The sequence below is a fragment of the Nicotiana attenuata genome, chromosome 5, assembly GCF_001879085.1.
Source record: "Nicotiana attenuata strain UT chromosome 5, NIATTr2, whole genome shotgun sequence".
NCBI classification, from domain to species: Eukaryota; Viridiplantae; Streptophyta; class Magnoliopsida; order Solanales; family Solanaceae; genus Nicotiana; species Nicotiana attenuata.
In genome coordinates this window covers 30,046,670-30,062,498 of record NC_031993.1, presented here as the reverse complement: position 1 = coordinate 30,062,498, position 15,829 = coordinate 30,046,670, and the positions used below count along the sequence as shown (strand labels likewise).

At 43.8% G+C, this 15,829-nt stretch overlaps 1 long non-coding RNA gene across 2 annotated transcripts; it reads left to right on the top strand.

Annotated features, from left to right (window-relative positions):
* LOC109225582 lies at positions 31 to 5,129 on the top strand. 2 transcript variants are annotated; one of them, XR_002067946.1, is made up of 4 exons: positions 31 to 1,292; positions 4,033 to 4,103; positions 4,384 to 4,532; positions 4,775 to 5,129. It is a non-coding gene; the product is annotated as an uncharacterized LOC109225582 (long non-coding RNA). The 2 variants fall into 2 exon arrangements; XR_002067945.1 differs by having other exon boundaries at positions 4,384 to 5,129.

The following is a 15,829-nucleotide window of genomic DNA, read 5'->3' as shown; positions in this document are numbered from 1 at the left end:
TACTAATTGATTTCGGTATTGTTTCCTTACTACTACTTTAGAATTTAGATTCCAATCTCCTCCGAATCTAACAATGGCGAGGACACAATTTGAAAAACTACATGAAGAAATGATAGCTGAGATACTCTCCCGTCTGCCGGCGAAGTTGATAGGCCAATCCAGGTGCGTATCAAAGCAGTGGTGCTCTATTCTCTCAGGCCCACAACTCATTAAAGCTCACCTCACTTTTCATTCTCACAAATATGAAGAAGAAAAGCTCATTACTGTCTGTCGTTCTCAGTCTCTTCACGCTTTAACCTTTAACCAAAATGGAAATGGTGTCGTTTCAAGAAAGCTTGACTTTCAGCAGCAGCTTTCAGACAACTGGGTTACTGTCGGTGGCTCCTGTAATGGCTTGGTCTTGGCTGTAAATGACAAACAAATTACATTTTTAATTAACCCCACGACGTTAAAGTACCATAGAATTCCAGATTCTGGTAATGCTTCAATCGTGGCTTTAGAATGTATGGTCTAGGGTATGATGTTCGTAGTGATGATTATAAGGTAGTTACACTTTCTTATTATGCTACTGATTATGCTGATACACATGATATTTTTAATACTTCTGTGGCTGTGTACTCTGTGAGAAAGGGTCTTTGGAGGAGACTACTACAGAGCAAAGAGAGTCTTTGGGGGAGACTCTATTCTAATGATTGTGCAGTTCCTGAGCGTGCTTCTAGGGTTTAGGTTAAAAGGGCTTTGTATTGGTCAGGTCCTAACCGTTTGAGGTGGTTCCCTGACGTCGCATATGGGGTTTTCGTAAGAGGGATTTGGGAAAATGGGGTTTTAGTAAATGGGGCTTTGCATTGGTTGGCTAGTGAAGATTCTGACTATTCACCTGTAATTGTTGCTTTCGAAATTTTTTCAGGTGCAGGACCTACTACTATTGACAAGGGTAAACATGTGATCAGTAAGCTTGTGGCTCTCAGAGGGTGTCTTTGTATTTTGTCTGAAACAGAAGAAACAAATACTACTTGGATAATAAAGAATACTATGTGGACGATGAAAGACTATGGGATTGAGGAGTCTTGCACCAAATTTGAAGTTAAAGGACCGGATGACGCTGGGTTGATACCATTGTGTTTTATGAGTGAGGATGATGTTGTACTAGATGCATGTGCAAGTTTGATTGCCTACAATAGGAGAGAGGATCAGTAGAAGGGATATAATGGATGATAGAACTCCTCCTATGTCGTATAGAGCTGGAACTAGAGTCTTGTTCCTCCCACCTTCTGAGATGATGCTATATACAGGTACTACATGAACTTCGTTCGCAATTTCTTATTGATTTTTAATTATTTGAATGGTATTAACCCCATAGAGTTTTGTAAATAGGAATACTTTCGTGTCATATAGTTTATTGATGGTAATTCTTCCTGAAGAAAATATACAGTGATTAAGGGGTCGTTTGGTTTGTATACAAAGTTATGCCGGGATCTGTAAGGATCGTAATACTAGGATTAATAATCCCTTGTGCATATACTTTTTTGATGACTGTTTGGTTCATTGCATTGAAAATGGGATACATGGTGTATGATGAAAAGCATGCATTTGGTTTTAAGTTGGATAAAGTTATGTTTATAATTTACCCTTATCTTTAAAGTAATTAAGAAAAAAGAAAGACGCAATCAAGGATATTTTGAACTTTCAGGTGTTTTATCCAAAGACTGCTAATCCTCGTATTAGAGGGAATTTTTTTAGATAAGAACAATTGAGCTCCCTGCTTTTCAATTTTATAGCTCATATTTCAATTTACAACTAATTAACCTAAAAATAATAGGCTAAGATTCAACATCTAACTCCAATAGGTTCTAGAAATTGCTATCTAATTTTTTAAAAAGATAGCTCAAGCTTTTAAGTTAATTTTCAAATCAGTAACAGTGGCTCAAATATTAGTTCAACAAACCAAATCCATTTGGACGATGAAAATTAAATTTTTAACAAGCTTAAACATGTGGGTTTTTAAATTTCGAATTTGATTTTGTGAGAAATTTGGAGTGAGTGTTATTTAGACTTGTTAGAAATAGTATAAGGAGGTTGTATATAAAATTTGAAGTCATTTAATGGAGATTTGGACTGGTTTTGAACAAGAATTGCACTGAAAATCGTGGAAGAAGTTCGTCTACAGACGCTTGTATAAAGGTGTATAAAAGTGTATAATAGTGTATAAGATGTGTTTATGCACTCATATACACTATTATACAAGATTATACATAATTATACAAAAAACTGACTTCGTGTTCTTCCTTGCGTCTTTTCTAAAATTTAATTGAAATCTTGCTCAAATCTACTCTAAATCACTTCAAATTTAAATTTTGATCTCCTTTTGATATTTTCAATCAATTGGAACAACACCCAATCCAAACAACTAACAAACTCAAAAAATCTTATTTTCGAAAGTAAAGCTTTAAATGGCCTTCAATGGTGCACTTCTACTCTTCAATTTTCTTACATTGCAACCATGTGACACAGGGTAAGAAGCAGCAATGACAGACGGCCCCTTGAAGCATATGTAGAAGATGTGAGAAGAAAGAGTGAAAGCATTGGTTGTGAGAACACATATTTAACTCCATAGCTTTTAGAAGCAATGGTTGTGAGAACACAAGTTTTGAATTTGCTAGTGCTTTCAAAATATGTACAATATAAGCTAGGTTGGGTAAAACTTAAAAACATGGACCATTTTTTGTTATGGTGTGAAGTCATATGTATTCTTTCTATTAGAATCCCATATTGAATATAGTATAAAATAATACCAGAATTGTGGATACCATAATCCTGGTATTGCTTATACCGGAAGGAAAATCCAACCAAACACGGAATAAAAAAAATCATGAGTTAATCTCACAGACAACACATGTAAAGTAGACCACTTCTGTGCATAATGTTTTTAAGCAATCTGAGGGATTTGATGGTTGATATAACTCCTACATATATGAGGCTCAAATCTTCATGAATAGTCTTTTGTCTAGAGGTGGCAAAATGGTTAAAAAAAAACAGTTAACCACCCATATTATCCACAAAAAAATGGGTTGGATAATGAACTTTTTAAAAACGGGTCAAATATGGATAAGAACCATATTATCCATATAGAAAATGGATAACCAATAAGTAACCAATGGATAACCAATGGGTCTAACTTTTACATTTGTAAAGCCTCAAATTGGGGGTTCCTCAAGTTAGAGAGACTAAGAATCCTCCCAAAAGTGATTATATACAAGAAGTCATGGATAATATGGGTAACCCATACTATCCGCCGGTTAACCCGTTTTTTATCCATATTAAATATAGGTCGGGTCGGATAATTGATCCGTTTTTTCATTACCCGTTTTCAACCCGAACCGTATCCGACCCGCCCCACCCGTTTGCCACTCCTAGTCTTGTCTCTCCTTTCTTTGGCAACGGAAGTGAGGGTTAATATATTGCTTAATGCTTGAGATGATGCTGTATAGAAATATTCCAAGAACATTTTCAGGTTTTCTTGTTCATTTCCCCTCGTATTTGATTACTTCATAGGGAGAAAAATATTTTTCCTTCCCGGAGAAATATACAGTGATTATTTCATCAGATAACATACCGTGGTAAACTGTATTACGTAAAAAGGGGTTACGCTTACGTATTATACTTGGATTAGTGTCAGTTCAGTATGATGGTGGTGCTTTAAGGAGAAGAATAGTTAACTTTGGGCATATGCAGTCTTCAAAACAAAGTCTAAATGTGTCCTCTCTTCTCTGAATCATGAGTAATCTCAGAGCGAACTCATCTAGAATTATTGTTGGCTCTTCTTTTATGCTTTACATTTTTAAGCAATGTGAGGGTAAAGCTGCTATCTAGCTTCTCTAAATTCTGGAAAAGAGTTTATGTCATCTATCTCCTTGATTATGATTACAGAGACTCCTAATCGAGATCTATCAGTACTTATCACTCAAGAAGGTAACTATAGACGAAGCGGATGCTTACTGTACTCTTGATGCAGAAATATGTTGTCATTTTCAGGTTTTAAGTTATTTGCTACAGTAGGAGCGGATCGTCTGCTGTAGTATCCACCTTTAGCAGTAGTATCACAGGTGCACCTTTAGCCAAATAATTTTCCTTTTTAAAGAGTTGCTTGTTTTCATCTTCCCTTTTTAAGTTGTTACCATTTTACAGAATATAGTCTATGAACCTGTAGCCTAAAGACCCCCCCCCCCCCCCCCTCCCCTCCACACACACACACAAAAAACAAATTTTTGTTTAGTTAATTATAGAATTAATTGTAGAGGGAACAAGACATCAGTTTATGGCTTTGCATCAATTTCTTATAGTGCCTCGTAATACCAAACTGACATTGTTCTGATGCTTGCACAGGAATTCTTCTGCTTCCGTGGACATGTTCTGGTGCTTCTATTGAACGATTTCTTGTGTTTGTGCAGAGGCCTGAATCTCTATGTCCCTCTCTATACATTTGTTGGGCAGATCCTCATACTTGAGATTTGTTTTGTTGACTGTATATCTCAGTTGAGTTTCTGAACATTAAACAAGTAGATAAACTGACTAACTATTTGCATACTCATTTGACAAGGGAGGGGTTTACATTAAGGTTTAACTATCATGTTAAAGCAGCAAGATTGTCCTTTTTGTTGCAGCATCAAATTTTCCAGTTGTGCCATGTTTTAGCTTATCTGATATAACCCTGCTTATTATCATAACCAATACCTCAAATTTACGGTAAATTCAAGATTCAAGGCTTTTCTTGTAGGCGATTTGTATGCGGCCAAAATCGGAAAGGCCGATTCCACGATCGGCGAGACATTGCGCAATTTCACCCCGAGGGGCCGAGGGAATGGCTCGGGGTTCGAAGTCTTCGAGGACTCTTCGTGCCCGATATCGAGGTAGAACGAACCGGTGGTTATCACAAGTGAGCGGGAAGTTCCCTTGGAGCAGTACTTTCTCTGACAACGCCTGCGCGGACAGTGACAGCCTGCGCCAGGCTGATTGAGTGATTGTACGGGCTACTTATGTAATAAATGCACTTGTATCATATTAAGGTTCCCCTCATCTATAAAGGGGGGCCTTAACATTTTGTAAAAGAACTCTCTCCAACACACAAGATACTTCATTCAATACAAGAACATTCTTTCTGCTCTCTAACTCAAACATACTCTCTATTTGGTTCTATTGCCTACATTTATTGCTTTATTTACATTTATTATATCTCATTAACTGTTCTTCATTTATTGCTTGTTATTGGTCATAAAGAGCTGCAATCACAACCCTAGTGGCTGTTAATCCTTCATCGGACCCTTTATGAGTATCTGACTCGACATCGAGGCCCCGCGCGCGCTAGCTCGAGGCCCCGATTCTCAACCGTTTGGTTTGGTTTCTAAAGCTATCTTCAATTTCTTATCTTATTTTCTAACCTCGTCACTTAGCATCTACTAAACAACTAGCATAAAAATAGATCATATATTTTTAGAACCACAAAATCAAATCTAATTGTTATTACTATTTTCAAGGTAAACAGTTTGGCGCCCACCGTGGGGCTAAAAATAATAGTGATTATTCTCTTGCTGGTTCACTACATAACACAAGTTAACTTTTATGCTATTTCTTGTCCAAGATCTTTGATTTCAGGTCAAAATGTCTAACTCAGTAAACGCACATGAAAACAACAGTCTGGAGGACCATAGAGAAAACGGTGTAGCTATTCCAGGTGTTGGTATGCCACCACAAAACCCTGAGGTCACACCAGAACCGATTTCCGTCGATATGGTCTCATGCAACACTCAACACGTTGGCGTAAGTTCCCACACCAACAGGAGTATGCGCCGAGAAAATCAACAAGACACTCGGGAGAACCCCACCCGGGAAGAAAGAAAGGCAAATAGGGAGAGTGAACCGGAAGAACCTCAGCACGTCATCCATATGATTATAGGAGGGACCGACGTTCCCTAGGGGCCCGTGATCAAGCGGATAAAGGTTTCCGCAGCAACACAAGGGCAAACTCAGGGTTGCGTACCTGAGGACATCCTCGCGTTCAGCGAGTAAGACTTCGAGACTCTGTCTCATCCACACAACGATGCGCTGGTAATCTCGTTTCTCTTAAATAACATTCAAATCAAACGTGTACTCGTGGATCCAGGTAGCTCGGCCAATATAATCAGATCGACGGTGGTAGAACAACTCGGATTACTCGACCAGATCATACCTACCTCCCGAATCCTCAACGGCTTCAATATGGCCGGCGAAGCAACAAAAGGAGAGATCACCCTCCCGGTCAGCATATCCGATGCAGTTCAGGATACCAGATTCCACATCATTAAGGGAGATGCGAGGTACAATGCCTTGCTCGGTAGGCCTTGGATACATAATATGAAGGCAGTGCCATCGACCCTGCACCAAATGATGAAGTTTCCTACAAAGGACGGAATAAAGACAGTATATGGAGAGCAGTATGCGGCAAAAGAAATGTTCGCGGTCCATGATGAGGTACCGAATTCTGTACTCTCCACCTCGGAAGAGTTGGAGAGCCAACATACCCCCGAGGATGACGAAGAAGATTTCCTTGCTCCCAGAACCTTCGTCGCCCCCGAAGAATCGGATGCGACGAAGTCGACTATTGAAGAACTAGAGCAAGCCATATTGATCGAGCATCTCCCGGATCGTAAGGTACACCTGGGGACGGGATTGACCCCCGAACTCAGGAAAGAACTCATTCAATTTCTTATTAACAACATCGACTGCTTCGCTTGGTCCCATTTAGACATGACAGGGATCCCGCCGGAGATAACCACCCATCGACTAAGTGTCGACCCCAGATACAAACCGGTGAAACAAAAAAGGAGACCCCAGTCCGAGGTAAAGCATGAATTCATCAAAGACGAGGTAACAAAACTCCTCAAGATAGGGTCTATTAGGGAAGTAAAATATCCCGAATGGTTGGCCAATGTGGTGGTAGTTCCCAAAAAGGGGAATAAACTAAGAATGTGCGTAGATTACAAAGATCTAAATAGGGCATGCCCCAAGGACTCGTTCCCATTGCCCAACATCGATCGTTTGATCGATGCCACGGCCAGCCATGAAAACCTCACTTTTCTCGATGCCTATTCGGGGTATAATCAAATTCAGATGAATCCCGAGGATCGAGAAAAAACTTCGTTCATCACAAAGTACGACACATACTGTTACAATGTAATGCCCTTTGGGCTGAAAAACGCAGGGGCCACATACCAACTCCTAGTTAATAAGATGTTCGAGCATCAAATAGGCAAAACCATGGAGGTCTATATTGACGATATGCTAGTTAAGTCCCTGTGCGCAGAGGACCATTTGACTCATTTGCAGGAAACGTTCAACATCCTCAGAAGTTACAACATGAAGCTCAATCCCGAGAAATGCGCCTTCGGGGTAGGATCGGGCAAATTCTTAGGTTTCATGGTATCAAACAGAGGGATTGAGATCAACCCCGACAAAATCAAAGCCATCGAGGAAATTACGGTGGTAAACAACGTAAAAGCCGTGCAACGGCTGACCGGACGGATAGTAGCCTTGGGACAGTTCATATCGAGATCGTCAGACAGTAGTCACCATTTCTTCTCCTTACTAAACAAGAAAAACAACTTTGAATGGACGCAGGAGTGCCAACACGCCTTAGAAGAGTTGAAGCGATACCTAACGAACCCTCCTTTACTCCACACCCCAAAAGAAGATGATACGTTGTATCTATATCTGGCCGTATCCGAGATAGCGGTAAGTGGTGTGCTGGTTCGAGAAGAACAAGGTACGCAATTCCCTGTTTATTATGTAAGTCGGACCCTAGGCGATGCCGAAACCAGGTATCCACACCTGGAAAAGTTAGCTCTTGCATTAATAAGCGCGTCTCAAAAATTGAAACCTTACTTCCATGCCATCGTATTTCTGTTTTAACAACATACCCCCTTCGGAGCATATTACATAAACCCGAATTGTTGGGCCGGCTGGCCAAATGGGCCATCGAACTCGGGAGATACGATATCGAGTATCAGCCCCGAATGGCTATCAAGTCTCAAATTTTGGCAGACTTCGTAGCCGACTTCACTCCCGCCCTCGTACCCGAGGTCGAGAAAGAACTTTTGCTTAAAACGGGCACATCTTCCGGGGTATGGACCATGTTCACTGACGGCGCCTCGAATGTAAGAGGATCCGGGCTCGGCATAGTTCTAAAGCCACCTACGACCGGCGTGATTAGACAATCTATAAAAACCGCAAGGTTAACTAACAATGAAGCCGAGTATGAGGCTATGATTGCAGGTCTAGAATTGGCCAAAGGCCTAGGAGCTGAAGTCATTGAAGCAAAATGCGATTCCCTCCTGGTGGTAAACCAAGTAAATGGGCGCTTCGAGGTTCGGGAATACAGGATGCAAAGATACCTGGACAAAATGCAAGTCACATTGCACCGCTTCAAAGAATGGACTCTGGTTCACATACCTCGAGAAGAGAATAGCGAAGTCGATGCCCTCGCAAACCTGGGATCGTCTGTCGAGGAAGATGACATACTCCCCGGGGCTGTTGTTCAATTAACTAAATCAGTAATCGAAGAAGGTCATGCCGTAATCAACTCCACTAGCCTAACATGGGATTAGAGAAATAAATATACCGATTATTTGGAAAGCGAGAAGCTACCCGCAGACCCAAAAGAGTCGAGGGCCCTACGAACCAAAGCGGCCCGATTCTCGCTCGATGAAAACGGAACTCTCTACAGAAGAACTTTTGATGTCCCCCTAGCAGTATGTCTGGGCTGGGAGACACAGACTATGTGCTCCGAGAAATCCACGAGGGCACCTGCGGAAATCACTCCGGTGACGATTCCTTAATTCGAAAAATAATTAGAGCAGGCTACTATTGGGACAGCATGGAAAAGGACACCAAAGAATTTGTCTGCAAATGCGATAAATGCCAGAGGTTCGCCCCGATGATTCACCAGCCCGGTGAACAACTACATTCAGTTTTGTCACCATGGCCATTCATGATATGGGGGATGGACATCATCGGACCTCTACCAATGGCACCAGGTAAGGCTAGATTTATTTTATTTATGACTGACTACTTCTCAAAATGGGTTGAAGCACAGGCCTTCGAAAAGATAAGAGAAAAAGAAGTCATTAACTTCATCTGGGACCATATCATGTGCCGGTTCGGAATTCCTTCCGAGATAACATGCGATAACGGAAAGCAATTCATCGGAAGCAAAGTGACCCAGTTCCTCGAGGATCACAACATCAAAAGAATCCCGTCGACGCCCTATCACCCGTGTGCAAACGGCCAGGCTGAATCCACGAACAAAACCATCATTCAAAATCTAAAAAAGATGTTGAAAGTGCAAAGGGAAGATAGAGAGAAATATTACCCGAAGTACTATGGGCATATCGCACAACTCCAAAATCAAGCACGGGGGAAACGCCTTTCTCTATGGTATATGGAGCCGAGGCTTTGATACCAGTTGAGGTTGGAGAACCAACCGCCAGATTCCAACATGCCACCGAGAGCTCAAACAACGAGGCCATGACTGTTGCTCTCGAACTACTGGATGAAAGGCAAGAAGCCTCGCTGGTCCGAATGGCCGCACAAATAGAGAATCGAAAGATACTACAACAGAAAGACGAATCTCTGAAATTTTGCAATCGGGGACTTAGTCCTAAGGAAGGTCACCTTGAATACTCGAAACCCCAATGAAGGAAAGCTAGGTCAAAACTAGGAAGGACCGTACCGCGTCCTCGGGGTGGTCGGCAAAGGATCCTACAAACTCAGCACCATAGAGGGCGAACAGCTTCCAAGCAATTGGAATGTATCGATGCTCAAACGCTATTACTGCTAAAAGCTCAAAAGCCTTAGGGTTCAAAGGCATGCGTTGCACTCTTTTCCTTCGATCGGGTTTTTTTATCCCAAAAAAGGGTTTTTACCGACAAGGTTTTTAACGAGGCAACATCTATATGCTACCTAAGGAAGGCTCAACAAGTATTCAAGGCTTCTCTTCAATCAACCTCGAATACTGAGGGGCATCCCCCCGGAAGGTCACCTCATCGGAGAAGCCAAAATGTGTTGAACGAGGTCTCGATAGGAAAATGATGTACCGGACCAAACGGCCGAACGAACCGTGTCCATATAGAATAACTGAGCCCTTGACAGCAAAAACGTGTATACTTGTACCAAGTAATCAAAGAATACTTTCCCCTCCATCAAAGCATTTCGCGCTCAAATAAGCTCGGTAATTTTTACAGAAACGGCTCCAGAAATGTCCCGAACACTCGAGGACTGGCGTAAAAAACTCGATGCTAAGCCCTCGATGAGGCAACATTAAAGTTACAAAAATGGCTCCAGAGCCAAAAACGCCCCGAACACTCAGGGACTGACGTCAAAAACTCGAAGCCGTATGACCTCCGGGTCGGAGCCTCAAACTCATAAGCCCTCAATGAGGTAACGTCAAATTCACAAAATGGCTCTAGGGCCAAAAAACGTCCCAAACACATGGGGACTGGCGTCAAAAACTCGAAGCCGTACGACCTCCAGGTCGGAAGCTTCGAACCTATAAGCCCTCAATGAGGCAACATTAAGGTTACAAAAACGGCTCCAGAGCCAAGAAAACTTTCAATGTCTCGGGGACTGTCGCCAATTGCCTTATCTAAAAACCGAGGCCATAAGACCCCATGTGGGCAACCTCGTTCTCGTAAGACCTACATAAGGGAATAACAATATCTGTAAGACCTCAAGCAAGGCATGAACTATACTTCTACCGAGCAACCAAAACTGTAAGACCTCAAGTAAGGCATGTTCAAATTTATAAGACCTTACAAAAGGCATAAACCCGGTCTTAAAGTTAAGGCTATATATCGAACTTGGAAGACCCCTAAAAAGGCATACCCTCGATATAGACACCGAAACTACTTCACTCGAGGACTGAAAGGCTCCGGCCAAACACAATGACTACGGTCACAAGGCTGTACCAGCCAAACTAACGCGACTCGGGGACGCCCGACCATCGCTATAAAATCACAGGCCTTCAATTACTTCGAAAAAACTTTGAAAAGAACCGGTTAAAACAGGTTACCCTCGACATAGGCAAAAGGGCTTCGACCATGTTAGCTCCAAAACTATAGGCTTCAAAACACTCAACCACCGAGCAAAACCTCCCGAGGTGCTCGATCATCGCCACATAACGACTCACAATCGAGGTTCTACTGAACCGTCGAAGAGTCGGCAAAACACAATTTCAAAAAGTCCTTAACGAGGGAAAAATAAATCCTATATTAGAGGTCGTACCGACCCTAATGCGTAAGAGCCACTCTCGCCAGCCTATGTAAAAGGTCGTACCGACCCAATGCGTAAGAGCCACTGTCGCCAGCCTATGTAAAAGGTTGTACCGACCCTAACGCATAAGAGCCACTGTCGCCAGCCTATGTAAAAGGTCGTACCGACCCTAACGCGTAAGAGCCACTGCCGCCAGCCTAGATTAGAGGTCGTGCCGACCCTAATGCATAAGAGCCACTGTCGCCAACCATAATTCGAGGTCGTACCGACCCCAACGCGTAAGAGCCTAAGGGCCAGATAAAATTCAAAAACTTGAGTGTCAACAAGCCCGAATCGAAACCCGACTCAAAAATTGAACCAGAAACAGTTAAATGAATTTGCCCAGAAAAGCATAAGGGCCTAAGACGCCAGCTTATATTAAAAGGGTCATACCGACCCAATACGTAAAGAGCCTATGGGCCAGCTTCAATCGAAGGTCGCACTAACCCGCACAAAAGCCCAAGCACCCGCTCGAATCGAAGGTCGCTCTAACCCGACACATGAGAATCTAAAAAATCCACACAAGCGGCCTTAGGGCCGACGCAACAGACTTATGGGTCGACAAACCCAGGAAAGCTTAAAAGCTAGTAAAAGCAAGTCGAAAACATGACTCGGGGCTCAAGCCCCAAACGATCGGCTCTCGACCATTACGAATCGCTCGACGGCAGCGGGAACCTAAGGGTCTAAGCTGGAGATCCGCAACTTGGGGTCAATTGCCAAACGAATGCCGCAAGTCATTCGAAGGGAAAGCGGAAAAAAGGTAAAAAGTCGACACATATATAAAACTCACAAAAGTGCGATTACAAGCCCACATCTGGAGCCCTTACAAAAGCAGAAAGCAAAAAAGACCCTAGTCTATCACCGGAGCTACGCCTTCGACGGCCCCCTCGGAAAGTGCGCTTCCAACAACTTCGGCCATAACCTCCGGGTTCCCAACGGCCTCTTCTCCTTCAGGGACTGCGCCTCCTTCTTCATCATCCCCCGAATCACTACTTGACTCGTTTTCAGAAGGAAGCAAGGCCGCGGCCTCCTCCTCTAGATACATCCTCGAGCGTCTGCCTCCGAGTCCTCTAGATACATCCCCCTCACAGATACATCCTCGAGCGTCTGTCTACGAGACTCTAATCGGGCATGCTCCACTGCTCGGGTCAGGCGCAACTCGGCCTCTTCAGACACCTTTCAGGCTTGAGCATTTGCAGTAGTGGCATCCTTCTTATGCAAAGTCACGAGCTCCTCGGCTTCAGCCCTCACTTCGGATAACGTAATAACCAACTCAGCATGGAGATCCTTGTATTTGCTGCTCTCAGTCCTCGTTTCTTCGAGGCAATGTCCGATCGAAACCACCTCTCCCCGGAGGGCATCTCTCTCAGAGGTTACCTCATTCAAATGCCGCTTGAGATCAAGAACTTCAGAGTCCCTGGCTCGGAGCTCCCTCCCCATGAGGACTTCTTTCTCCTTGAATTGCAAAATCGTTCCAAGGATAGTAGCACACCGAAGTCGGTTAAAAATACAGGCAAAAAGCAAACAGGAACGGAGTAACCTATTCAGTAAGACAAGCCTTTTCCCGGGATCCCGAAGGCTATGGAGTTCCTCCTCCCTCTTGATCGAAAGGGCCCTGAGTTCATCAGCCTCAAAGGTAAGTTTCTTATATTCGCCCTCGTGGTGAGTCAGCTCGGCTTCAAAATCGGCAAATGATTGATCGTAAAGCGCCTTGGCCTGGAACCATGAAAGAAATAAGGTTAGCAAGTCGAAAGGTCAAAGCACCAAGCATAATTTACAAATAAATTACCTGCTTACATAGCCTGTCGATCTCACTAAAAACAAGAAAAATGCCAGACTCAGGCTTTTTCTCAGGCGCAGCAGAAGACTTTTCGAACATATTTTTATCACCACTGAACACCCCAGCGTCGAGAGACTTTGTGTTGGGAACATCTTGCGTCTCCCTCGAACGGAAAGGCGCTTTCGGAGGGGAATCGCTCACGTCAACGACCTCGACTGAATCAATCGGGTCCATCCCTTGCTTCTGAAAAACTTCAAAATTAGCCCCCCTCCCGAATCGCCTACCAGGCATGCCTCGGCTCGAGGAAAATTTTGGCCATCAACCGGCTCTGTGATGGAGCCCATTACACCCTCGTTGGCCTCTTCAGCCTGAGGTGAGGCAACAGTAGAACCGAGCCGCGATTCGGAAGTCACCAACTCAATAGTATGCAAAACAGCCAGATCCTCTCCCCCCTCGGATGCTATCAAGGGATCATCCTTCTTTTCGCCGTCAACTCGGGGGCTCCCTGACGCTTCTGGGGTTAAGGCTGCTAAATCATACTTAGGTCCTTCCACTCTGGCCTTCTTGGGTGTCGAGGGATAAGTCGACGAGCTCCCTCGCTTTTTCCCTTCCTCATCAGGTTTTGGTGCACCCGCTTCACCGGGCGGAGTTTCTCTCATCAAGAAGACCTCCCCCAGACCTTCCCAAATGCGAAAATAAGCACAAGGAATGTGAATGCGATCAGTAATGGCTTTTGTAGAATCAAAGCTACAGCAGAGAATGAAGTCTCACCGTGATCCTTGGCTTCCCATCGGGCCCTGGAAAAATCGCGCCACACGAGCTCAACATATGGGCAAGTCGAGTCCAGTTTAGCTACCCAGGCTGGAATTCCTAACCGCATCGGGGTACACTGCGGCAGCTTTATCAGCAAAAGAAGTCAGTTCATGAGGGAATGCATTCGTAAGAAAGGAATGGGCGGTTAACCAGGTACGTTTACTTACGCTTCATGTTCCACCTTTCGGGGAACTGCATCCTCTCTATGGGGATCAAGTCTGAAGTCCTAACTCGGACAAAACGGCTCATCCACCCCCCGTTCCTAGCCTCATCGGTACAAGCAAAGAGGGCCCTCGAGGCCCAGCAACGGAGCTTAATCAGACCCCCACGAAAAAGTTGAGGACTATACATTCTGATCAAATGGTCAAGAGTGAAGGGCATCCCCTTAATCGTATCCGTATAATGCCTGATCATGTAAACGACATGCCATAATGACGGGTGAATTTGGCCGAGGGTCACTTGGTATCGTTCGCAGAAGTCGAGGATCACAGGGTCTATCGAAGGCATGGATGACACCGTCGGGCCAAGGGTAAGCGGATAAGTATACACACTGAGGAAGTCGGCTTTATACGTCGTTATATCCTCCCCCGAGAAGGAATCTCCACTAACACCGCATCTCCCCAGCGATAGTTGATTTTCACCTTCTCGGCGTCCATTATTAAACTAACGTAACGAGACGCGAGCTCACTTCGCCCCGGCTTCAAAGAAGGTCTTTCAACCTTGAAATCAGAAGTCGTCTCAAAGACCTCTGGAACACATGTTCTAGCAGACGCTGCTGCTCTTCCCTCAGAGGGGAGCGTGGAAGATGAAGGCACGACTTACTGAGAGATAGAGGCGGAAGTGTTCGCCATTTTTACAAAAAGGTCACAGAGAAGGAACGGAAAAATCGCGCTTCAGAAAAGAACACGAGAGAAAGGTAGGAAGGAAGAACCCTATTGGGAATCTGATAACACAATAGAAAGGAAGGGGCGAAGGCGTGAGTATTTATAGAAGCCTAATTGAGCAGACCAAAAGACAGCCAACTGCTATTAATTAATTCGAAGATTTTGGGGATTGTGTGGACACAACCTTTAGAAGCCTTGTCTGTTACATCAATCACCTGGCAAGACGCGACTGTTTGCTTCAATGGAAGCATCGAAGGGGCAAGATCTCGAGATCGTTTCTCTTTATTTCACTTTGAGAAACGCGGGGACTATCTGTATGCGGCCAAAATTGGAAAGGCCGATTCCACGATCGGCGAGACATTGCACAATTTCACCCCGAGGGGCCGAGGGAATGGCTCGGGGTTTGAAGTCCTCGAGGACTCTTCGTGCCCGATATCGGGGTAGAACGAATCGGTGGTTATCACAAGTGAGCGGGAAGTTCCCTAGGAGCAGTACTTTCTCTAACAACGCCTGCACGGACAGTGACAGCCTGCCAGGCTGATTGAGTGATTGTACCGGCTACTTATGTAATAAATGCACTTGTACCATATTAAGGTTCCCCTCATCTATAAAGGGGGGCCTTACCATTTTGTAAAAGAACTCTCTCCAACACACAAGATACTTCATTCAATACAAGAACATTCTTTCTGCTCTTTAACTCAAACATACTCTCTATTTGGTTCTATTGCCTACATTTATTGCTTTATTTACATTTATTATATCTCATTAATTGTTCTTCATTTATTGCTTGTTATTGGTCATAAAGAGCCGCAATCACAACCCTAGTGGCTGTTAATCCTTCATCGACTAACCCTTTATGAGCATCTGACTCGACATCGAGGTCCCGCACGCGCTAGCTCGAGGCCCCGATTCTCAACCGTTTGGTTTGGTTTCTAAAGCTATCTTCAATTTCTTATCTTATTTTCTAACCTCGTCACTTAGCATCTACTAAACAACTAGCATAAAAATAGATCAC